Source organism: Periplaneta americana, chromosome 5 (genome assembly GCF_040183065.1).
Source record: "Periplaneta americana isolate PAMFEO1 chromosome 5, P.americana_PAMFEO1_priV1, whole genome shotgun sequence".
Lineage (NCBI taxonomy): Eukaryota > Metazoa > Arthropoda > Insecta > Blattodea > Blattidae > Periplaneta > Periplaneta americana.
The window spans coordinates 123,840,488-123,865,428 of record NC_091121.1 but is presented as its reverse complement, the minus strand read 5'-3'; the positions used below and the strand labels follow the sequence as shown (position 1 = coordinate 123,865,428).

At 35.8% G+C, this 24,941-nt stretch overlaps 1 protein-coding gene across 10 annotated transcripts in view; it reads left to right on the top strand.

Annotated features, from left to right (window-relative positions):
* The window catches only part of LOC138700143 (U3 small nucleolar ribonucleoprotein protein IMP3), a 180,663-nt gene that overhangs the window by 85,815 nt on the left and 69,907 nt on the right, over nucleotides 1–24,941 (top strand). For 2 of the 10 annotated variants that reach the window (XM_069826518.1, XM_069826513.1), the window contains exon 6: nucleotides 4,182–24,783. The exons of the other annotated variants lie outside the window; for them this stretch is intronic. The gene's annotated coding sequence lies outside the window, so the exon portion shown is untranslated. Of the gene's footprint in view, nucleotides 1–4,181; nucleotides 24,784–24,941 lie in introns of those variants that run through there. 10 annotated transcript variants of the gene reach the window in all.

Genomic DNA, 24,941 nt, shown 5'->3' with positions numbered 1-24,941 from the left:
TATATACTGATTTCCTGGAATTATAACCACAAATTTTCATCAATTTTGTAATTATCTGTAACGTGAATTAACATAAGCAAAATTATTTGATTATATTACACTAAAATGATGAAATACATTAAAATTGAAGAATATATATCAGTTGTATGAGCAACATGTCTGTGGAGTTTCTTTATCATACATGTTTTGGGGATTGCATCCCCATCATCAGTGATGTTAAGACAGAGCAATTCCGGATGTTTAATCTGTCTTAACATCACTGATGATGGGGATGCAATCTCCAAAACAAGCTCCACATACATAGTGCTCATACAACTGTTATATATTCTTCAATTTTAATGAACACGTAAAATTGACCAAAAATGTGTATTTTATTATTACACTAAAAGAAGTTGTAAAAAATAAAAGAAAGGACAAAAAAAAAATGCACTACAGAGATTCGAAGCATGCTGTGGAGGTAGCCCAAATCAGTGCCTTGTTTTATGTAGTTAACTAAAGCGGTGCACAGAGGTTTACTGTAGTGAACTACGTGCTCACCCGAAGGGACTTAGAAAATTTTCTCTGCTTAAGAGACCGGCCACTTTCATTTTGACCAAATGTACAGCTGCCCTTAATTTGTTTACATCACTTCTTTCTGTTGTTTCTCCCTGAGATATGCCCTTTCTTTCTCTCATGCCATGTTAGATTCATATTGCATTCACTTGTGTGTTTTTTTTTTATATTATTTAATCTGTGTTTTATCTTATATTTTCATTAAACATCCTTTGTCGGAGTTTCAGGCACTTGTCTCAAGAGGTCATGTTATGGCTACAGGTATTTATATTTAATTTGCCACCTAGATTGGCCCTTTTGATTTCATTAATCTCATCTATTGTGTGTATTAGTTAATAACTATTAATTTCTGTGGTTCTCATTGATCACAGTTGGCTGTTATTATGTTATAAAAATTTTCCCCGTTGATTATTTCTATTCAATTTCTTTGGAAGGACTCTACCCTTAGTAAACATTTCAACTAATACTGCATACTAAGATTGCTCATGCAAATTGCAAGTACAATAACCACCTACTTTCGTCATAGATGTTGGAAATTATGTCCTTGTGCTGACACACATCTCTCTCACCTTTTAAATAAGTTTTCCCATAAATATAAGTCGCATACAGTAAGATCTAGGAATCACGCTGGTCATATTCTCTTACTGATGGCCTTATCTTAAAAAATTTGAGCAAGTAATGCTAATGAGAGATCAGCTGTATGTGCTGTAGCAGAGTCATGTCGAAAAAATGCCTGTGTACATTCAGTGTCAAATAATTCTATGTATGATGTGATTATGTTACTCCTGTACCTTTGCACATTCATGGTAATTTTTAAAATATATAGGTCCTATAATTCTGTAAGCATTCACTGCACACCATACATCAATTGGCATTTCATGTACAAGATCGGTTTTTTTTTTTGCACTCCAGTATTTTTTTCTATGTCATTACATGACTATGTAAATAAAACCATGCTTCATCCGTGAAAAAAATTAAATGTGGCTCAATAGACCGATTATTAACATTATCTAACACCCAGTTGCAGAAATTGATTCTACTTACATTATCACGTGGCTGCAATTCCCGACGAAATAAAAGTGGTACATGGCTGTTTTTTATTAGACACATTAATTTCAAGATCTTACAGTGGATATTCTTGTAATACTGTATGTGATATCTGTTTATGGGGGAACTTAAATAATTTAATTAAGGTGTATCGGAATAACGCACATACATTGTAAGTCATACAGTGTAAAGCACATGGCCTTTAGCCATGTCTCTATCTTCAGAGCCATAGTGTTTAGAATATGAAGTCTTTAGATGCAGATGTCGATTCCCTTGAGAGTAGGAATAGTGTAAACATAAACACAAGCAGGGGCTCGTTTCAGTTTTTGCTTGATGAGGTAGCAAGATTTTTTAGGGAACGCTTCACATGGCATACTTCATTCCTGTTTCCTTAAAAATGTACTGTTTTCCATACCGTAAACTGGATTAAATTTGACCATAAAAAATTAAATCGTAATACCAGATGCACTAACTATATTTTTAAAGTTCATTACAGTAAAATCCCTTATAACTGGCACCCAAATAACCGGCAATACAAACACAATGATACTTTTGACTGGGTCAAAAAAAAAAAAAGTTTAAATCTGCCATATTGCTACAGTATGGACCGTCAGTTTTGCCACATTAGGAAATTCGCACAAACTTTCATTTCAATGAATATTCGTACCTAAAATCAGTGTATTATTTGTGTTGTGTGCAGTGGCGGCTCGTGGGTATTGAATTCATAGGGGTTGCATACAAAAATATATTATAAACCATGCAACTTACCTTATTTAAAGATTAGTTTCATGCACCTTGTCTTATAGGTTAGGTTGCAAACTTTTGAAACACCTTCTTATTAAAGTCCAATATGTCGTTTAACATAGTCTTTTCACGGACAACATAGCTAATTCGGTCAGTCTCTCTTCTCTCATCGTATTTCTAAGGTAGGATTTTACTCTTTCCACACACAAAAAACAACGTTCTGGTTCGGAAGTTGTCATTGGCTGCTGCCTTATCTGAATCCCTTCGACCTTACGACGCTTTTAGTGTTTTCATTTTCACAGTTTTTGCTGCTCAACTGTGCACTGTTCCAGTTGTCTGTATGGCATCAATAAAGCTTGATATGCAGATTTGAACCTTAGAAACAACAAACTGGCGATGTTGTAGTTGTATGTATAATATATGTACATGAAGGATCAATAAATGAAAAAACTGAGCCAGAAATTGAATTCAAGATCTTCAAGAGTACGCACCAGGGTGCTTGCCTCATTTATTGTGATGTTGTTAGATGTTCCAGGTTTCATTATGGTTTCAAAACATTCTAGCAATGGCTCCTCCTTCTCATGAACAACATTTACTGTTCTTATTTTAAAATTCCATCTTGTTGCCCCAGCTGATGGAATTCTCTTTAAAACACATGAATCTAATACACTCTATGTGGGGATCGAGAGAAGAAAGCAGGGATACTGAATAAATTAGCAAAAAATGTGCGAACCTTTGTATTTTGTTTAGTGGCTCTTTCCATGAGATTCAACTGATAGCAATGCACAAAATATGCTTATTTGTAACAATCTCTAACTTTTGCTTGTACCACATTTAATACACCATGCATCACAGCTATTCCTTCGTATCCCTGCCCAATAAGCTTATCTTTCTTTTGTTTTAAAATTCTTTCTAGCTGTGAAAGTATGCACTCTGATATTGCATTTGCATCTTGTCCCGTTGGGTTAAAGAAACCCCAGAACCTCTCCATGGTGTTTCCTTCTTTGTTGCAATACCGAATTACAATCATAAGCTGAAATTTTTTAGATATATCTGTGAGCTCATCAGCAAGAACAGAGGCAAATTCGGCTTCCTCAATCTCTGCTAACAGTTCCTTTCTGAATACGTCCAATATACATTCCAGTAGTTCATTTTGAATACTTTTTGATACGCCTTTAAATGGCCAAGAGCTCTCCAAATGGGACTTGAACATCGAATCTATTTCACTTGTATATTTCACCAAATTGAGGAATATTCCTTGATTGTCAAACCCTATCTTTTCATTATGCCCTCGTAATGCTGACTTGTTCGTTCCACAAAACTTGATATAGTCGACAACACTTCGTTTTATGATGTTCAATAGCTTGTTTATGAGCTAAACTTAAACTCTCCTGAATATTCATCCTTCCCAACACAGCCAAGTTCAAGTGTTATTTATATGTTTCACTGAATTTGCATGTTTATTAATCTTTTCATTTAGTTTTCTAAGATCGGTTATGCCTTTCTGAGTCCAGCTAGAATCACCACCAAACAAAAGACATGGAAAACAAAACAGCGCATTTTTAATACCACAGCCTGTCAACCACACAAACTTCTTATACACATCACAATTAAACCTCCTTGTATATTCTTTTTATTGGCTTGTCGAACACTGTTTTATATGTAGCAGTGGTATAGATTTTTCACGACACTTAATTTCCCATTTCTCCTGAATTGTTAAGGTATACTGAACTGAATAGACTGTAAATATTGTACAGAATTAAACATTGTTGCTCACAACCTTAAAGAAAATGTATTTAAAACTGCGTGCTACTGACAAACTGCTGTAAATTTTGCAGTGCCTGGTTACACTGAATTCATGGCAAGTGGTTTCAGAAGGGGTGAAACTAACTCGCAAAGCATCCAGCTCCAGGGGAGGAAGTGGCTTCATCCATAGTCCTTGTCTCTTGCTTCGTTATGGCAGCACCAAGGGAGGAAGTGACTTCACTAACGATTGCATGCATGTCTATGAGAGCGAAATTTAAAAAAATTCTAGCAGCAAAATAGAGACTATATAATAAATGTATTTAAGAACACAAAACGAGAAAAAGAGCCAGAAATGCCTGGGGGTGCTGCAGCTCCAAGCCACCCCTGGTTGTGTGATATTTTAATAAATAAAATCCACACAGTTTTTTGTTTATTTATTATATTTGAGCCATCAGCATTGCCACATTAGGAAATTCAGTGAATATTCGAACCTAGAATTAGCGTATTATGTGTTATGTGATGTGTTTTAATAAAGAAAATCCACACAGTTGTTATGTTTATTGAGTTATGAGTAAGTGTTAGAGAAATAAGTTTCAAATGGCTGCAATTTCAACATTTGACATCATGAAATACGAACTTTTTTTTTTGTATATACTAGTATTTATTCAATTATCCGGTAAAATCTCGTATCTGGATCTAGTCCGGTTCCTTTGGTGCTGGTTAAGAAGGATTTACTGTATTTTGTCTCCATTTCTTAAGTATATATATTTTTTTATTATAAAATTCAATCGAAGTCATTATGCAGCATTCTTTGGCACCCCTCTTGGAGTCTTGTGAGGCTTGGACAAAGTGTTAAATAATTGTCATATAGCTGTCCTAAACTGACTTCAATGTTCTCATGTGGAAGCAACCCATCTAATGGAAAATATTTTTCCAACTGCTCTAAATTTTTCCTCTACTTGTGATGCACATTCCTTGAGCTCTAATTGGTTTTTTGGTGATAAACTATAAACAGAATACAGCTTATCAAAAAAGAACTGAAAGTTAGTGAGTCCCTGAACCTCATTTCTCACATTGTGTACTGCTAACTCCAATCTATGGTTTGCACAGGGCCACACTATCAAATTTGAAAAGTCTCTCTGCAACTCTACTGCAACACCATTTTTTCTTCCTAGCAAAACCGAGCCGATGATCCTTGAGATATAAATAATCAAATCCATAAGATTTCAGGTTCTCTATAACTGTCTTGATAACATTGCTTGTTGTTCCATGTAACTCAATCAGGCTCCAGAAGAAAGATTGTACAGGGGTATCTTCTGACATGGGACAATGCAAGCACAACACCAACACTGGCTTATTACTAATAGTAGTAGATTCATCAGCCATGATAATTTTTATGTTGTTTTTTACTGTTTTCAGCTATGTTTTTTCTCATGTCTGTGGAAATGTGATCAATTATGTTAATACAGCTATACTTTGAGTGAAGCACTCGTCCCATATCTAAACCATTAAGCCTTTGTACATCAGCATCTACAGGAAAATCTATGAAAGGTCTTCCTAATTTTGCCAACTTATATGCAGTTCTGAAAATTCTCACAGATGTTTCATGCTGGTTCACATGTTATCAATATTAGTTTCTAATAAATATATATTTTTTTCTGCAGTAGTAGTAATTTCTCCTGTCTTTTTGTGGGATATTGTGTTTTATGTTCAAAAACTTTTTTTTTTCCTTAGGCTACCTTGCTGTGCTTGTTTACTCTTTCCATTACAGTTGACTTCACAACCAACTCATTCTTTTGCTAATTTAAGTCTGTACCCAGATTGTGATCTATGCCATGCTCACTAGCAGCTAAGCAAGTTGAGTATCCAAGTTTTCTTTATTTAAAACAAGCCATTGTTTTCTTTCTTAAAGTATTCACACTGGGATGTTGACCAACATTTGCATAATCATGAGCGTCACTTTACTTAAATATTAGATAATGAAGCTAAGGGAGTTTCAAAATTTTCATCAGACTGTACACATATGGTGCTGTCCTCACATCTAGGCAGTTTAGAAGATCTTGGCTGACCCTCACTAATTTCACAATTTTCAGCATTGAAAGTTTCCTCTTTGTCACAAGCCACTTACGCAAATTCATAATTATGATACATTGAAATGCATAAATAATGCGAATAATGTACACAATACTTCACTGAAACAGTGAATCATAACCACAAAGAAAATGTCGGCTGTTATTACTAGTTCCTGCTTTTCACTCAGCTGTTATCATTGTTACCGATGATTATCCAAGAAATTAATCTATTTGTAAGCACGGCCTTCTAAATGGAATACAACAGAAATAATGTGATTTAAGAGCATCATAATGGCTAAGAAATGCATAAGTTTAACTAATAGCACATTAAAGAACTAGGAATGGTCGCTAGGGGTGCATTATTTAAAAAACAAATAAAGTTAATATAAATTGTCACGACAGAAATAGGAGATTATGATACTAACAGTTCAGATTAAACTTATTGTCAAAATATACTTCGAAAATACTTTCGAGATTATTGCATCTGTACCTTTGTGACATTTATGCCAGAACTCCTTTCCATCCCAACTTCAGCTTACAACTATAGTGGAGTTGCAGTAGTTTCCGGCGCCCAATTAGTAAGCGGTGCGAGTCAGCTGACTTGATGATTGCGTGAGATTCGCTACTGGTGATGTTATGCTGTTGGAGGGAGTTGCAGCATTGTCACATTTACTGTTTTATATTCAGAAAGAAGCTTTACAAACAAATTGCTGCAACGACGAGAGAAAACATTGCCGGGAGCAGATTAACATTTTCAAGTTGTAAGAGAAATGTATTATTATGCTTAATTTATTATGAGTTATAATTATAAATTACAATAAGGATAATCAATGAATAATTTGTTCCATTGCAGTATAAAGTGTTGGCAAGAAGTAATTACATGTATTGAACACCTCGGGCACTTTTACCAACCTTCCCCTCACTTACAACACAGTTATAAAATCCAACAGAACACATAATTTATGCATTGTTGATCTTCTTGTAAATTAATTCCAAAATAGTTTCAAAAGAGTAAGAATATGTAATTTAAATTGTGTATGTATTCTTGTGAAAAATTCGGAAACAGTTCCTCTTTGAAGCACTAATATAATTAACTGCAACTATTTCTTCGTGGTAATCATTCCTTTAGACTGGAAGGCTCATAACGCTCTATCTACAGATTCATGAACAGATCCAGTGTGACACGATTATTTTTCCTCTGTTTCCCATAGATTGTCATAGAGTAGAAATTGCTGGGTCATTGGTCCATGTGTACAACACTGGTTCGCATGTACCCAAGTTTTGTCATTAAAAATAACATTTCCAAAGTCCACACTTAGTCTAAAGTGTCATGGCAGATAGTGAATAGACGTATCACAAATGCTCCTGGCTTATAACTCTACAGTAAATGATGAGCAAATGCTGGGTGACTTTCGGTGTTGGACCCCGGACTCATTTCACCGGCATTATCACCTTCATCTCATTCAGATGCTAAATAACCTGAACTGTTGATAAAGCGTCGTAAAATAATCTACTAAAATAAAAAATAAAATACAGTAGATATTCTGAGTGTCAGTAGTGTTATACAGTCAACTCTGGATATAGTGAACTCAGTTATAGTGAACATTTGGCTATAGTGAACCTAAATCATTGGTCCTGACCCGCATACATTATAAAGTACATTAATATTTCCGTTTATAGTGAACCTTCACTTCAGTTATAGTGAACCTAAAACTAGAACTTCCCCAAGAAAATGTAATTTTAAAATGGCTAAAATGGTAATTTAGGAAACCCTTCCTCCTATAAACTTCCAAGAATATGTTCAGAACAAAATCTCAAATCATCTACTCATTATGTGCATGGAAAGACAAAGGATTTGTTCAGCTTCCTGGACAGCTTGAAACATGTTAAAGAGAATGGTGTACGCAGTGAGGGAGAAAGGAAGGATTAGTTCTGACTTCTTTAAAAGAGGTTATTTGAAGAATAGGAAGAGAAAGTGTTTTCTTTTGTAAAAGGGAGTAGGTAAAAGTGAACCCAAGGAAATTCTGAGGCTGAGTACACAGTAGACATACCTCTAGTGGGAAGAGGTGCGAAATCGGTTAGTGCCTACTACCTACATGGTCAGATTAGATTCAAGTTTCGAACTGTAAACATCTGAATGTCGAAGCATAAAGTGTTTAAGTTGGAAGATAAAGTGAACATTATTACTGATATTGAACATGGTCTGTTCCAAGTGGACATTAATATTGTATGTATAGCAACGTCAATAGTATAAAAACACACACTTTGGTTTTAGTGAACCTCGGATATAGTGAACGAAATATGCTGGTCCACAGAGGTTCACTACAACCGAAGTTGGCTGTATTTTCATTCATTATTTTGTGTTCTGTTGTTACGGTATTATCTGAATCATAATGTCGTTAAAAAAAGCATAAAAATCGATGATTTGGAGGAAATTGTTAAGCGCGTGGTGAAAGAATCTTCACAAGATACCGCAACCCTGCAAGTTCTTACCAACCTCATCAGGGAAAGTGCCACCAACACAGTTGTAGAGGAGCTACAAAAGATAATTAAGGACAACAACAAAGTTATTAGCGATCTCAATTCAACACTAGAGACTCATGATAAGAAAATTGAGGTGCTTGAGAATAAAAATGACGATCTCGAGCAGTATCAGCGTCGACAATGCTTGTGAATGAATATTTGGCGTGGTAGAGGAAGCGGCCAAGGACACAGACAAGATTGTTATGGATGTGGCACAACGGATCAGTGTGGACATCCAACCACACGACATTGACAGAAGTTATCAAGTGGGCAGACAGTTCGTGTCATATGGCAAGAGGAGTGAAGTTTTCACTAATAAGAAGAGGCATAAGGGCAGCAGTGTGATGCTGAGAGAAGATTTAACAGTAATGCGCCACAACATCCTGAAGGAGGCAATTACGAAGTTTGGACTGAACAATGTTTGAACACTAGATGGCACAATCATAGTGAACATAGGTGGAACCAAGAGACGTGTGACCCACAGCTGTGACCTCAACTTGTAGACATCAGGAATATACATGACACAAGGTCTAGTTCTGAATTATTTCTTTCTAGAACTGATAAATTTACTTTATTTTCTTAGGCTATTAATGTTATATTTAAGTGCATATTAAGAATTTTAAGTTTGAAATTTAATTTTAGAGACTAGTCGTCATTTCTTAACTAATCACTAGAGACCGGATTTTAAAGGGAAAATTTTTCATCAAAAAAGGACAAAACAAAGGGAAACTTATAGCCAAAAAAGGGTTTGAAAAAGGACTATATTACTCCCAAAAGCACACTTCAGCACATTCATGGCTATACATGGCACACGCAATCTTACATTTATCTCTTCACAACATAAGGAAAGTGTCGTATTTGATATAGTCAAAAAAGGACTTCAAAAAGGACTGTATTACTCCCTCAAAAAGGTGCTATTTTAATTGAAAACACACCAGCACATTCATGGATACACATAGCACACACAAGCTTATATTTATCACTTCACAACATAAGGAAAGTGTTGTATTTGGTCACATTCAATATTTCAATATGTTTCAATATGATTCTACCTTTTTGAATGCAGAATGTCTTTATAAACAGAAAAAGAGCGCTCAACATCAACTGAAACCAGAGGTGAAAATTTTCTTTTTATCCTGAACTCTAAATCAGCACACTTTATTAGTTTTTCAATGTCTGGAATCAGAAGAAGCACGATATTTATTTTTGTTTGCTGAGGAAGTTATAGGTCTATCAGAAAAAATATAGGAAAATTATGTAAATGTTTGTGATATTCTGTCAGAAAAGGACCAAAATAAGAGATGTTTTTAAAAAAGAGGAAAAAAGGGAATATGGACTAAAAAAGGGAAGTCAAAACCACATAATTTGGTCGGTAGAAGATAGTGTTCAACATTGTAATTAATTATTTCATGTTGAAATAAAAAAAAAAGGGATTCCCTTTAAAATCTGGTCTCTACTTTTGTTTAGTTGGTCATTTTATCAACATCTTAGGTTATTTAGCGTCTGAATGAGGTGAAGGTGATAATGCTGGTGAAATGAGTCCGGGGTCCAGCACTGATAAGTTACCCAGCATTTGCTCATATTGGGTGAGGGAAAACCCCGGAAAAAACCTTCACCAGGTAACTTGCCCTGACCGGGAATTGAACCCGGGCCACCTGGTTTCACGGCCAGACTCGCTAACCATTACTCCACAGGTGTGGACCCAGTCTCAACTAATCAACTACTAAGGTTATTTTGTTTCTTAGTTTTTATATTGGCAACATTGACTTAGTTAACTGGAAAGTTCAGACTACCCCTGATGCAAGCAATCTATTCTCTAACTTTCTCCTCCCACATAGCAGTTCTTTAGACTACACTGCCAGCACTAGCGACTCGTTACTTTCCCCACACCCAACAACCTCGGACCTGCTGAGGTGGTCATTCACAGCTCTTCCAACCTCACTAAAAATCTCTCACGTCAATAGTCTGTCTCCTTGTCATTTCCGTGAATTTCATTCAATCTTCGCACCCCTTCAAATTAGTGTAATTTTAGTAACTGAATCCTGGCTGAAACCAACCTTACCGTCTTCCCTTGTCAAGTTAGTTGGCTACACTCTTGTTCAAAATGACAGAGTAGACAAGGGAGGAGGAGGCGTAGCTGCTTACATTAGAAATGAACTGCAACCTAGGATTATTTGTCATTCCACTTCTGAATTCCTTTTTATTGAAATTCAAACTAACATACAGAAATGTCTGATGTGTTTTATATATAAAGCCCCTAAAATCGGTTATCTCTGTGATCTTGAAAATGCTCTTATCGATACTCTACCTTGCTATGAACACGTCATTCTTATGGGTGGCCTTAACACTGATCTCATTATTAATTCTACCTCTGTCACACAGCTTAAAAATATGTTCCATTCTTGTAATCTGTCTGTTCTCCCCCTCCAATCTACACACCATACCAGCACATCAGAAACTCTTCTAGACTTAATTGTAACATCACAGCCACAGAGAATACTGAAACATGGACAGTTACCTCTTCCTGGTTTATCTGCACATGATTTAATCTTTGCTGAATACTCACTGCAGTGCCTGAAAAAACTCTCTAAAATTTTAATGTATAGAGCCCTAAAAATATAGATGTCACAAAGCTCACAGCTGACGCCATTCAACTTCCCTGGAGTTCTATCTGGAACTTATGCACTGTAGATGAAAAAATCGACACTTTCAATTCTTTAGTATTGCAGCTGTATGATAAACATGCACCTATGAAAACAAAGTGTCTGAAGCGCTGTCATGCTCCATGGCTCACCGAATCAATTCGTGATCACATGAGTATGAGAGATGAAGCCTTTCGTAAATTCAAATGCAATAAAACTGATGAAAACGGGCAAATATACAAGAAATTTAGAAATAAAACTACACAAATGATACATAACTCCAAACTCTGACACACCCATAGCCTAATTGAGCCCTCCACAAATGCACTTGAACTATGGAACAACTTACGACAAATGGGAATAGGACAGAATAAGACGCCAATGGAACCTATCAACATTCCTCTAGATGTGTTTAATGACCATTTTACATCTGCTTCAACCTCACATCCCACTATTGACCTGAAACAACAATGAACTTTCAACCACTCCTATCCCAGACCGCGACAAATTTTATTTCACTAATGTCCCTGATCTAGACATAAAAATGGCACTAGAAAGGATTAAAACTAAAGCTCAAGCCACAGATCGCATTAATATTTTGATGTTAAATTTGATTTTAGATATAATTCTCCCTACCTTGTCTCACATCTTCAATGCTTCCCTCATCACCTCTTCCTATCCACAACAATGGAAATACGCCCTCTTTCATCCACTCCCTAAAACCGCCAAATCATTGACTGCAAATGACTATAGACCAATCAGTATTCTTCCCACACTGTCAAAGGCCCTAGAACGCATTGTTTACAAACAGCTGACTGCTTATCTTGGTACACACAATCTACTGGACACCTATCAATCAGGTTTTAGAAATAACCATAGTATGACTACTGTTCTACTCAAGATCTCTGAAGATGTTCGTGAAGCGATAGACAGACATGAAATTACTGTATTGACACTAATTGACTTCAACCGAGCTTTTGACACTGTCGACATTGACATATTGATTTCAAAGCTAAGAGAGATGCATCTTTCTGAATGCATCACATGGATGGACTCCTACCTTCGCAACCACCAGCAGTGTGTATATCATGACAACCAGTCTTCTTCTTGGCGGCACATGAGAGCAGGTGTCCCTCAGGAATATTACTAGGTCCTCTGCTTTTCACTCTATATATTAATGACATTTCTTCAGTTCTAGAGCACTGCCAATATCATTTGTATGTGGATGATCTTCAAATATATATATACACTCTTGGCCCGATACTCTTAATGAACATTTGTCTTGCCTCAATGACGATCTTTTGTCTTTTAATAACTGGGCAAGAAAATTTGGGCTAAATATCAATCCAGATAAAACCCAAGCCATTCTCTTAGGGCAGCAAAGGCTTTTATCCTCTATTAATATGAACACCCTTCCACCTGTCTCTCTCAACAACACAATAATTCCTTTCAGTACTACTATAAAAAAAAAAAAAACCTCGGCATCTATTTCAACGCTAATATGAACTGGAATACGCAAATCAGATATATCTGTAGAAAAGTTTTCTCTATCATGCACTTTTTGAAATGCCTGAAAAATTTCCTTGCTACTAAACTGAAAGAAATTATAATGCAGACCCTTGTAATACCTCACTTCGACTACTGTGATGTATATAGCGACTTAAGTGCTGAACTTTCTCAAAAAAAAACTTCAACGTGTACATAATGTCTGTGTTCGATGTATTTTCAATATCCGCCGACATGATCATATATCGGAATATTTTCTACGATTCTCCTGGCTCTGCTTGCAAGATAGACATTTAGTACATTCTCTTTGCCTGCTATATCGAATTATACATGATTCCACACCCAACTACCTTGCCTCTCAGTTTTTTCTTCTAGCTTCACATCATAATCTAATACACATTCACAGCACAATCTATTGTTATCAATACCACGTGGAACTCCACGTGGCAATATTTATAAATAAAAATTTAAGACATACAATACACAGACATGGATAAACGAGCAGATAGTGACACTTAGATGCAAACATGAAAGAGGATACCTAACAATAATAGGTGCATATGCATCACAAGAAAAAGATAAACAGGATATGGAAGAATTTTATGATCAGAAAACTATTAACAAAGTAAATCCAAATGATAATATTATAATACTTGCAGATCATATGAATGGAAGAGTAGGAAATCAGTTAATAATTCCAGGAATTGTTGGAAACAAAGGAGAAGAGATATTGAATAAAAATGGGAAACTGCTGATAGATTTCTGCACCTATAATGCATTGAGATTTACTAAGAGTGAGAGAAACAGTCGCAGTATAATTGATTACATAATTGCAAATACGAAGACAGCTTTACTTATAGAAGACACAAGAGTGTATCAAGGTAGAGATGCGCAAACAGATCATTATCTAGTCATAGCTAAATTAGTAATACCAATTTCCTGGAAGAAAATAAAATTCAAACAAAATCCTAAGAAAGAAACATATAAAACTCATCTACTCAAGGATGAAAGTGTGAGACGCCTGTATCAGAACAGATTAGTTAAAATAGCTCAAGACATGCCAATTAATATTAATTCTGAATGGGAAACACTAAAAGCAATCTAATACTTTGTCATACGCCTGAATCCTGGTCATTCCTCTCCTACGTGTTACCGACGTGGAGTGAGGGGGAACGGGACAGACGGGACAAGAAGCTTGATTTTGGGGAGCTGATGATACCATGATGCTGAAGAAAATACTCTGTTACAGATGTAGGTGTTTAGTTAAACAAGTTGCATATTTCTCTAGTTCCTGAGCAGAGGAAATAGGAGTGCCATTGAGAAAATTTAGAATATCGAAATTGTGACTCTCTGACTGTGACTGAAGTTACTTGAGGCGGGACTGATGTGAGGACTGACGATACATGAGAGGGGAGTGCCTGGGGAGAACTGAAGATAAGACAAGGAGAGAGTAGTTGTGAGGCTGGTAGGAAGTGACTGAGATGGCAACATAGTAAACAGAGAAAAATGGGAGTACTTGAGGATGGGGGAAACGGGAGTTTCATGATGTGGGGGGGGGGAGGAGAGCGAGAGAGATGGAATTGGGTTCGAGGTTAGTTCTGTCAATCAAGGGATCAACAAAGGTGCTTTGCGACTTTTCGACAGAACAATCTCCGTAGGTGTCGAGGGATCACAACAAGCCTGGCTTCACGACTTCTCGACACCAAGAGCGGGGAAATGGGCAACTCTTCTGTCGAAGGATCAGTGAAGAATTCTTTGCGACTTTTCGACAGAAGAGGGGGTTCGAAGACAGGACTTGGGTCGGGCAGACTGAGGCCGGAAAGATTGATGGGGAGAAAGTGTAGGGATGCTCGGAACTACAGAAGGAGAGATGAGATGGCGAACTGTGGAGGGGAAAGTGAGAGAAGTTGTTGTTTTCTAATGCCAGGCGTTTCACAATAAAGTCATTTGATCTCTTGCATTCCAATATTTTTCAAAGATATTATCATGGTCAGCCACTGAAGCACAGATTTTGAGGTGTTCCGAATCCATTTCTTGGTTTGAGTTGCACAATGGGCAGTTTGGGGACTGATATATTCCAATTCTATGCAGGTGTTTGGCCAAACAATCATGGCCTGTTGTCAATCTAAATGCAGCTACAGATGATTTTCGTGGTAAATCGGGAATTAACTGTGGATTATGATGCAGAGAGTTCCATTTTTTCCCTTGGGATTGTGTTATCAAATTTTGTTTGAGGAAGTCTAAGTATGTAGATTTAATAAATCTTTTCACAGAGTAATACGTAGATTTAGTAACAGGTCTGTAAGTAGCAGTGCTGTCCTTTGCATTCTCGTTTCCCAGGATTCCACAATGGGATGGTATCCATTGGAATACAATTCTTTTATTGAATGATATTAATTGAGAGAGCATTTTAGTTATTTCTGCTGTTTGAGATGAAGGTGTGTGTTTAGAGACTATTGATAGAATAGCTGCTTTGGAGTCTGACAATATAACTGCATTCTTAAATTGATTGATGTGGCATAGAAGATTCCTGAGACTTTCATTTATTGCAATGATTTCTCCATCAAAACTTGTTGTTCCATATCCAAGAGATCTATAAAGTGAGAAGAGACAGCACGTAACACCTGCACCTTGTTCTCTGGAGATCCAGGATCCATCGGTGTATAAATGAAGCCAGTTTTGTGGAGGGTACCTAATATTAATTGTCTCTAAAGACAATTGTTTCATTATTTCAGTGTTTACTTCTGATTTCAGTATTTCTTCTGTTAAATTTAGATTATATTCTATATTTAATAGAGTTAAAGGGTTTGTTTAATTTGTAAGTTTTCTTTTAAATTCGGGATGTTGATTTTCTGTTTTAATTCTTGAACCATGGATATGAAACTTTTTTGAGTTTTCAATCTACAGAGAGGACTGTATGAATGCCAATTGTTTCCTGGTAATCTGATAAGTTTTCCATATTGAATCAGTGCTTTTTCTTCTATTGTCATTTTGATACTGTTAATATTAGTGAGGAATCTCATAGAATCTATTGGAGTTGTTTTGATTCCACCAGTAATGAGCCTGAGAGCTTGGTTTTGAACATATTCTATTTCGTTTATGAAAGGTGAAGTAATTAAAATTTCTCTGTAGTATGTCAGCACTGGCTGTATAAACATTTTGTATGTAGTGTTCAAAGTATTCCTAGAGCATCCCCATTTCTTTCCTGCTAGTCTTTTTAGAAGGGAGAATCTTTTACGAGCTTTTTCAGAAATGTATTTCAATTGGTTGCTCAATGTTAACTTACTATCGAAAATAACTCCAAGATATTTGGATTCATAAGTCCTAGGAAGGTGTTGGCCATTGTATTGGATATTGAATTCTCTTTCTTTTTTACCAAGTGAAAATATTTGGTAGTTACTTTTCCTTAAATTGAGTGTCATCAAATTAGATGTATTCCATTCATGTAGTTGATTTAGAGCTTTAAGAGCAGAATTATGAATTTTGTCTCTGTCTGTAAGATCCGGAAGTCCACAAAACTATATCATCTGCAAATAGTGCTGTTTTCATATTTGTTTCCTCTAACAGGGAGGGTTAGTCATTTATATAAATATTGAATAAAGTTGTGCTGAGGACAGCACCCTGAGGTAGACCTCGATATGTTTGTAACTAGAAAGTGAGTTATTGAATTTAATGGCAATGAATCTTTGACTAAGGAATTCTGATATCCATCTGAACATATTGCTGGAGATACAGTGAAACCTGTTCAAATCGGAACCTGAATAATCCGGAATCCTGTCTATTTCGGAACAATTTATTGGTCCCGGCGAAATTTGTATGTATTATGTGTAATTTTTTCTGAATAAAATGGAAACTGTCCAATGCGGAAACGGAAACTGTCTGCTACTGTTCAAAACAGAAACAATATTTTGGACATAGTATATTTTGTAACTATATTTTGAAACAGCATGTAATTTCAAGGAATATACGAAATATGTAGGTCACTAAGATAAAAACAAGTTTTCTTTGCAAAATTCTAGAAGGTACGAAGGTGTGTTGGCCTGTCGGTCATAAATTTTATTACCCTGTTGACTAGGCAGATGAGTCCCTTCAAAGATTTTCAATGCTTCACACCCGTATACTGTCGTAGCTAAACAGAGCGCAGGTGTAGTGATTTCCAGGTAAAAAAAAAAAGTTTCATAAAATGTGACATTAACATTAAGTGATGAAGTAAAAGTTGTCGAGATAAAGGAAAATTAGAAACAAAGTCTATATGAAAAAATATAGAAGTACAGTTGTGGAAAACTCAGGTGTGACACTTTGAAAAATAAAGATCATAATGAGTGAGTGGTGTGCGGCCAATATTGGTGACACAAAAGGAACAGAAAGCAACTGTTTATGTGAAAATAAATGAACTGTTGTGGGAGTGGGTTCTTCATGACCTTTCAAAGAACAAGCCAATTTCTGGATCTATTCTGCAAACCAGAATTCAAGGCTTCTAATAGATGGGTCCTAGTCCAGTTAATTAATAATGTGCAGTGATATGCAGTACAGTATTAGAGTATAGTGTTAGACATTAAATAGAATGAGATTAGTAAACTGTAGTAATGTTTAATGACTAATGAGTGAGTTACAATAATATTTATACAGAAAATGAGATTTTAATCAAGATGATTCACCAACGTAATGAGCGACAGAAAGCTGATTTAATGTGATAAGTGTTAAATGGAATATTTTGTACTTCTTGCAGTTTGCGGCATGCCATTTTGTTTTTCATGTATATTAATGACAAAATATTCCATTTTAATGTCACACCTGAATAATACAGAAACCCGTCCACAACAGAAAAAAAATTAGGACAATGTCACTTCCGTCTTGAACAGGTTTCACTGTACCTAATTTCTGGAGTTTTAGTAATAATTTATTTCTCCAAACAGAGTCATATGCTAACTGAAAGTCAAATATTGCCAAGGTGTCTTCTTTCTTGTTAAAACTGTCTTTTATTTCTTGGCCAAGGCATATGACTTGTTCATTGGTAGAATGTAGTTGTCGAAAGCTGGCTTGTCTTGGTGATAAAAGATTTTGGGATTCTAAATATCAAGTTAATCTGTTGCAGATCATGGACTCCAGGATGCTATGCATAGACATTTTGCTACCCCGCGCTACGAGTGTGCTAAACTAGATTACTTGTACAGGATTCATATCATTTCATATCACTAACACTGGTTTATGAATACGAAAACCGTTAGTTCGCTGATCATCCACCGGAAGCCCGCGCTAAGAATGGCTATGAATATGGCCCCATGGTTTTTGCTATCATGCTTAATAGTGCTATTGGTCAATAACTATTAACATCATGGGCAGGTTCCCCTTTTTTTGTGAATTGGTACAATGATTGCTTTTTTCCAAGCTACGGGAATTGAGGTGTTCCATGATAAATTGAAAATGAATAAAAGTACAGACTTGGCTTTTTCCCCCAGATGTTTAAAAAATTCGGAATGAATGTTGTCGGGGCCATGAGATTTCTTGGTTTTTAAATTTTGTATAGCTATAGTTAATTCTTTGGAAGTAAAATTTTGATGAAATATTTCAGGTTTTGTGATATTACTAGTAATATTGTTTTTATTATTTTTATCTAATTCTCTTTTGATAAATTTGTCAGTTTTGATATTGGGATGTAATCTGTGAGAGTTTGAGTAGTGTTTATTAAATGTGTTTGCTATATCTCTACTATCTGTTAGTGTTTTGTTATTATGAATAATAGGTTGGCTAGTATTTTCCTGTGTATTGGAAATATTCTTCAGAAATTTATATGTTTTAGCGCTATCAGTTCTGTAATTAATATTTTCAATAAATTTATTAAAACTGTTCTTTTTTGCTGTTATGATTGCTTTTTTAAGAATGGCAGTCTTCTTCCTCCAATCTTGAGTATCTTCTGGTGTTTTGCTATGTTCTGCTTTGGTTCTTGCTTTATCTCTATCTTGTTTCAATAAATTCAGGTTTTCTGTCCAGAATGGGGTATATTTTTTTTGGTTTTCCTCGTGGAATGTGCTTTTTTGCAGTTTTAAGTGAGAGAAGTACGAGGGCTAGTCGGAGATGAAACACAAGTCAGCTCTCCATTCCGGGTGTGGTGTACGTACCAAGACACGTACGAACAAAAAGTATCTGCACCTAAGTGAGAAGAGTTAGCACTGGACGAGAGTAGCTGATAGCTATCCCCCGTCTGACCAGTGACTAATGCTATCGGCAGCTGGGCCGTCTTATGGGACACCAACCAAGCCCTTCTTTGTTTGGCTGTTGACGTCATGCGCGTGGCTTTCCTGAGTTCATTTGCTTCTGCTCTTAATCTCTTACGCTGCATGGCAAGCAAATAGCCGGTGGTGGCTTCTCTCTTTTCTATGTGTGCAAAGAAAAAGAAAGTGTGGGGGCATATTTCCCCATTTACTCAGAGAACGACTTTTTAATTATTTTTTTAAATTTATTTTACTAGGTTATTTTACGATGCTTTATCAACAGCTTAGGTTATTTAGCGTCTGAATGAGATGGTGATAATGCTGGTGAAATGATTCCGGGGTCCAGCACCGAAAGTTACCCAGCATTTGCTCATATTGGGTTGAGGGAAAACCCCGGAAAAAACCTCAACCAGGTAACTTGCCCCGACCGGAAATCGAACCCGGGCCACCTGGTTTCACGGCCAGACGCACTAACCGTTACTCCACAGGTGTGGACTCAGAGAACGAAACTAAGTAGACTGCACGGGCATAAAAGATGATATGCACAACAGCTTCAAGCTGCGGACAAAGCTCTGGGTAAAAGAGTAAAGAGATATAAAAGAAGAGGCTGAGAATTTGGAATCAAGAAATTGCAAACATAGTAGAAGACAAAAAGCAAAAGCAAAATTGAATATAAAAGATCATGTGCATTAGTAAAACGAGAGGTGAGAAAACTACACCGAGCAAGTTGGAAAAAATACGTTAATGAACTAGAGCATGATTTGCATGGAGCACAAGAATATGCATGCAAAGTTTTAAAGTTACTAAATGGCCAGAAGAAAGATAAATTACAAATTAGCCCAATATCAGAAACTGAATGGTTAACATTTTATAAAGATTTATGGACTCAAGAGTGAAGAAGAAAGGGAAGAGCATATCGTCATCAAATCAGTCACGTATTAGACCCTACAGGATCTGTTACGGTCTCATGCCAGTGCTTGCGTGGTCTTCCCAATTTCCGCTTTCCTCGTGGTACATAAGTAAGAATCTGTTTAGGCCCAGGGAAGAGCATATAATAAATGAAATTAATACAAACACTGTCACTTTTGATGAAATGATGAATGTTATAAAGAGTTTCAAGAATAAGAAGTCTCCCAGTATAAATGTTGAACTTGTAAAAAATGCAACACCAGCTATACTGTATAGGCTTTTGAATGTGATAAATATATGTTGGACATATGGTCATGTGCCAGAAGAGTGAAATATCGCTGTGGTTATTCCAATATTTAAAAAAGGCGAAAGGAACAATTGTAATAATTACAGAGACATCAGTCTCTTAGGAATATGCTATAAAATATATGCAAAATGACCAACATAGCTTTAGAAAAGGTAGATCAACAATAGACTGTGTATTTACTATAAATCAATTAATTGAAAAGAGGAGAGAACACAATCTCGAAACTCGATTACGAGAAAGCTTTTGATAAAATAAATTGAAGAAAACTATGGGAAATAATGCTTAGAAAAGGATATCCCCCACAGCTAATAAGAGCCACATGCAGCCTGTATTATTACACAAGAATATGTATACACATAGGAGATGGCCTAGGAAAACAAATGGCAAACATTAATGGCAGTCTAAGACAGGCGTACCCATTGAACCCGACATTATTTAATATATATCTGGATGATGCCATTGAAACATGGCTGAATGTTTTAAATTATGATTTTAGAGTAAACACATTGAATTTGAACTGTCTACTATTTGTGGACAACCAAGTCGTGATATCAGATTCTGAAAATCATCTGCAAAGCGTTGCACATAAATTATTTCAAATAACAAAACATTACAATTTAACGATATCAAATTAAAAAACAAAAGCAATGGCCTTTAAAGATGTAATACATTAAAAAATTATTGAGCAAGTAAGCGATTTTAAATACTGAGGCTGCAGAATATCTTATCAGAAAAAATTGGACATGGAAGAAAAGCTACATAAATATGAATGGATATGTGGAACTTTAAGGAGATCCTTGGGAAACAAAGTAAGAAAAGATACACATATGAAGTATAAATCAGTTGCATTACCAATACTCCTATACGGCGTAGAAACTTGCACATTAACAAAAGAAGACAAAAGATGACTTGAAACCTCTGAAATGAGGTTTCTGCGATCAGTAGCAGGAATTTCATGACTTGAACATAGGAGAAATGAAGAGATAAGAAATGAACTTCAGATAAAAGAATTAAATCAACTCGTGTAGGATTATCAAAGTAAATGGATGCATCACCTAGATAGGATGGAGGAAGAGTGTTTCCCAAAGATAGCTTTCCAATAGGGAGAAGAGATGTACAGCTGTCAAAAAAAAAGTGGCCGCACTCGTGAACAGCGAATATTTTCAAAGTCCACTTCGGGTCGCGGCGATGTTACACGATGCATGTGCTTGTACAAGCAGTTCCGGAACTATGAAAGTGTTCCATATCTGCGCCTCGTAGACCAGCGGTAGAATGCTTGTTTAATGATTCCAAGGTCGTGGGTTCGGGCCTTCTTCAAGTTTTCATTTTATTTTTTAATCGTTCTTTAGCGATGTAAATGATATTCAAATTATCATTTATATCCAGTTATCGTTCTTTATGGATATCACCAACGCCGAGAAAGCCTCAAATCATACACTTATATTTTGTTATCGTTCTTTAGAGATATGAATAAAATTCAGGTCATCATTTGTATTCTGTTATCGTATTATAACGATATAAATAATAATTATTATTGTATCTCCTATGGGGGTTAGCCCTATTTTACATATGTATGTTAGGGCTCTAGTTTTATACACAAAAAAGATAAGCATAAAGAGAAATGGAAAATTAAATTAAATTAGCTTACGCGATGTAAACAAAACATAAACAATCCGTAAATTAGGCATTGCGATTGCAAAACAAATATCAGGTATCAATTTGAAACATACAAAAACATTAACAACACACATACGTAACACTTCTATAACACAAATATGCAGCTTTCCGTACCATACATCATAAATTAATACACAATAGTCACACAAACACAATAAAACTATAATTACGACATTGCGACGACATCAAGCATCCCATAACTGACTCACATACATAACAAATCAAGCATCCGTTACAACACATACACTTCAACATAGTAACCACACTTTTAAAAGTTACAAATTTGGCTCCAAGAAGAATAAATAGGACACTGTTACTAATTACTATTCTTCTACAATTTCTTAAATACATCTGTAATAAATCTGTGAAATTCCGATATGAATAATATTCACGTTTTTTATATTGTTATCGTTCTTTAATGATTTAAATAATATTCAAGTTATCATTTATATTCTGTTTTCCTTCATTAGCATTATAAAACAATATTAAAGTTATTTCTATTGTTATTGTTCTTTCGCAATATATTAATTAAACAAACCGATATTTATCATTTATATTCTGTTATCGTTCTTTAGTGATACTGTATAAATAATATTCAAGTTATTTATATTGTAATCGTTCTTTAGCGATATAAATAACATAAATTTAATATTAGGTTTGGAAAAATCCAGTTGCATAATACTGCTATTAGTTTTTCTTTTTGTATTATTACATTATACTATCTTGAACCACAATAAAATGAAAAGGAGTAACGAGGAATTGAACCTGAGACGTTGACATCTAAATTCCGACGTTCGTCCGCTGAGCTACGAGAGCAAAAGTGTGGAAACATTTTCGGAAAAATTGGCCCAATCACACTCTAAGATTTTCTGATGATTCGTAGAAGCTAGTCCAGGATGCGGGGGACAAAGGCTAATTGAGATTTCCCGGTCTCTGACCGTGTCAAACATTCTGATAGAATTAATATTTAACCCTTGCCGTGACTTTCGGTGAAGTCCGGAGGGCCCAATTAGTCAAATCCACTCTCCTCATCTCCACGCTTGGGCCCCCTGGAATTTAATAAGATGCGAAAGAGATAGTGGTGTGCGGAAAGCAACGGGATGTTACCGCATTTAGGCCTATCCTTCCCAAGAAAACTGCAAACATGAACAAAGGAAGCTTTTAATAGAAGAAGAAGGATCTTCTGCGGACCTCTGGAAAAAGAACTAAGGAAGAGACTAGTGAAGTGCTGTGTGTGGAGTGTGGCATTGTATGGGGAAGGAACATGGACATTACGACGAAATGAAGAGAAACGAATTGAAGCATTTGAAATGTGGATGTGGAGAAGAACGGTGCGTGTAAAGTGGACAGACAGAATAAGAAATAAAATTGTGTTTGAAAAAGTGAGTGAAGAAAGAATGATGCAGAAACTGATTAGAAAGAGATAAAGGAATTGGTTGGGTCTCCGGTTGAAAAGAATAATAGACGACATTAGGATACGTGGATCATATGCGGAGACTAAGAGGAAGGCAGAAAATAGGAAAGATTGGAGATTGCTTGGTTTGCAATGAAAGACCTGCCCATGGACAGAACATTTATGTGTGTATGTTCAGAATGCCTGGAATATCGTGTCTAAGAACAGTCGCTATTTGCAAAGACTAGTCAATTCCATGCCCACTCGACTGCAAGATGATCGAGATAAGAGGAAGATACACTAAATATTGAATTGTGGCTTTTTGTTTTGTTTTTTGAATGCTTAATTGTTTGAATGTTTTAAGGCCGACGCCAGTAAATTTGTTATGTTTATGCCACGAAAGATATTTTATTGAGAATAAAATCTTTTTTCTTTCCATTTGCAGCCACAATATCATAATGATAATGATAAAGTCATGGCATAATATATTAATGAACCTGATGTTAATTACTAAAATAATCATAAAAGAGAAAGGAGCCATTATGTCTAGTTTGTCTCTCTCAAAAAAAGAACAAAAAAGGACATAAAACGCACGAGGTTGTAGTCGAACGCAGGACCTCATGAATAAGAGACCTGAACGCTACCATTATGCTATCGAATAACACACGGTATACTTCAATTATAACTGTAGATATCAGGCAACGTGGTCCAACAACATGTAACATCTCCTGGCTCCGAATTGTAGCGAAGATACCCGAAGGGAACTTTGTTTGAGGAGAGCGGCCACTTTTTCTTTTGACAGCTGTACATCATCCGAGACTGTGATGGAGGCAACAGTTCTAATTGAGGACGGAATGGGTCGATAGGCCCATGCCGTGTTGTTGATGATGATGATGGTGGTGGTGGTGGTCATTTGTTAAAAGCTGAAGGGGGAGCAATGAAAAGTTTCCCGTGTTAGAAACTCAACCAGAGTGGGTTACAAGCTGATTAACATTATTTTCCTATTATGTTTTCTGATGCAGTAATAAACAGATCAGTCCAAAAAATGGTGGATAATAATGGAATTAAAAAAAAAAAAGCAAACTTGCCAATGGGATTTATTTTGTGAAAGCTTTATTTCTTGTCCTGCCAGCACTACATCCATTGAGAGAATTTTCTCTACTTAGGGGCATTTTTGGTAAAAATTAAGAAATAAGGAGAGGAGAAAGCTGAGGAACTAGTAAAAATCTATGGGTTTCTCAATTTTTATATATTTATTAACATTCTACAATAAAACTCTGTATTAATCAAATTTTGTGTCATATTACAACAAAACATTGTAGTAATTCAGTAACTTTTGATGCCAGGAAATTGTTATATTAACTAAATACAGTATGATAAATCATTTTATAAGCCTCACTCTGTAAAATCATATATGTTGCTTAATTCTACAAAAAAAAAAAAAAAAAAAGAAGTGGAATTTTTTTAACATGGTTTTTTTGGATCGGGTTAAATTGCAACCACAATACCTCTCAGACTATGTCTCTATAGCACTAGTTGATGGATTATCATTTGCCTTCTTTCTAAGTAATCCTGTTGGCTTGCCTGTATGACTTGTAGAAATTATTTTCT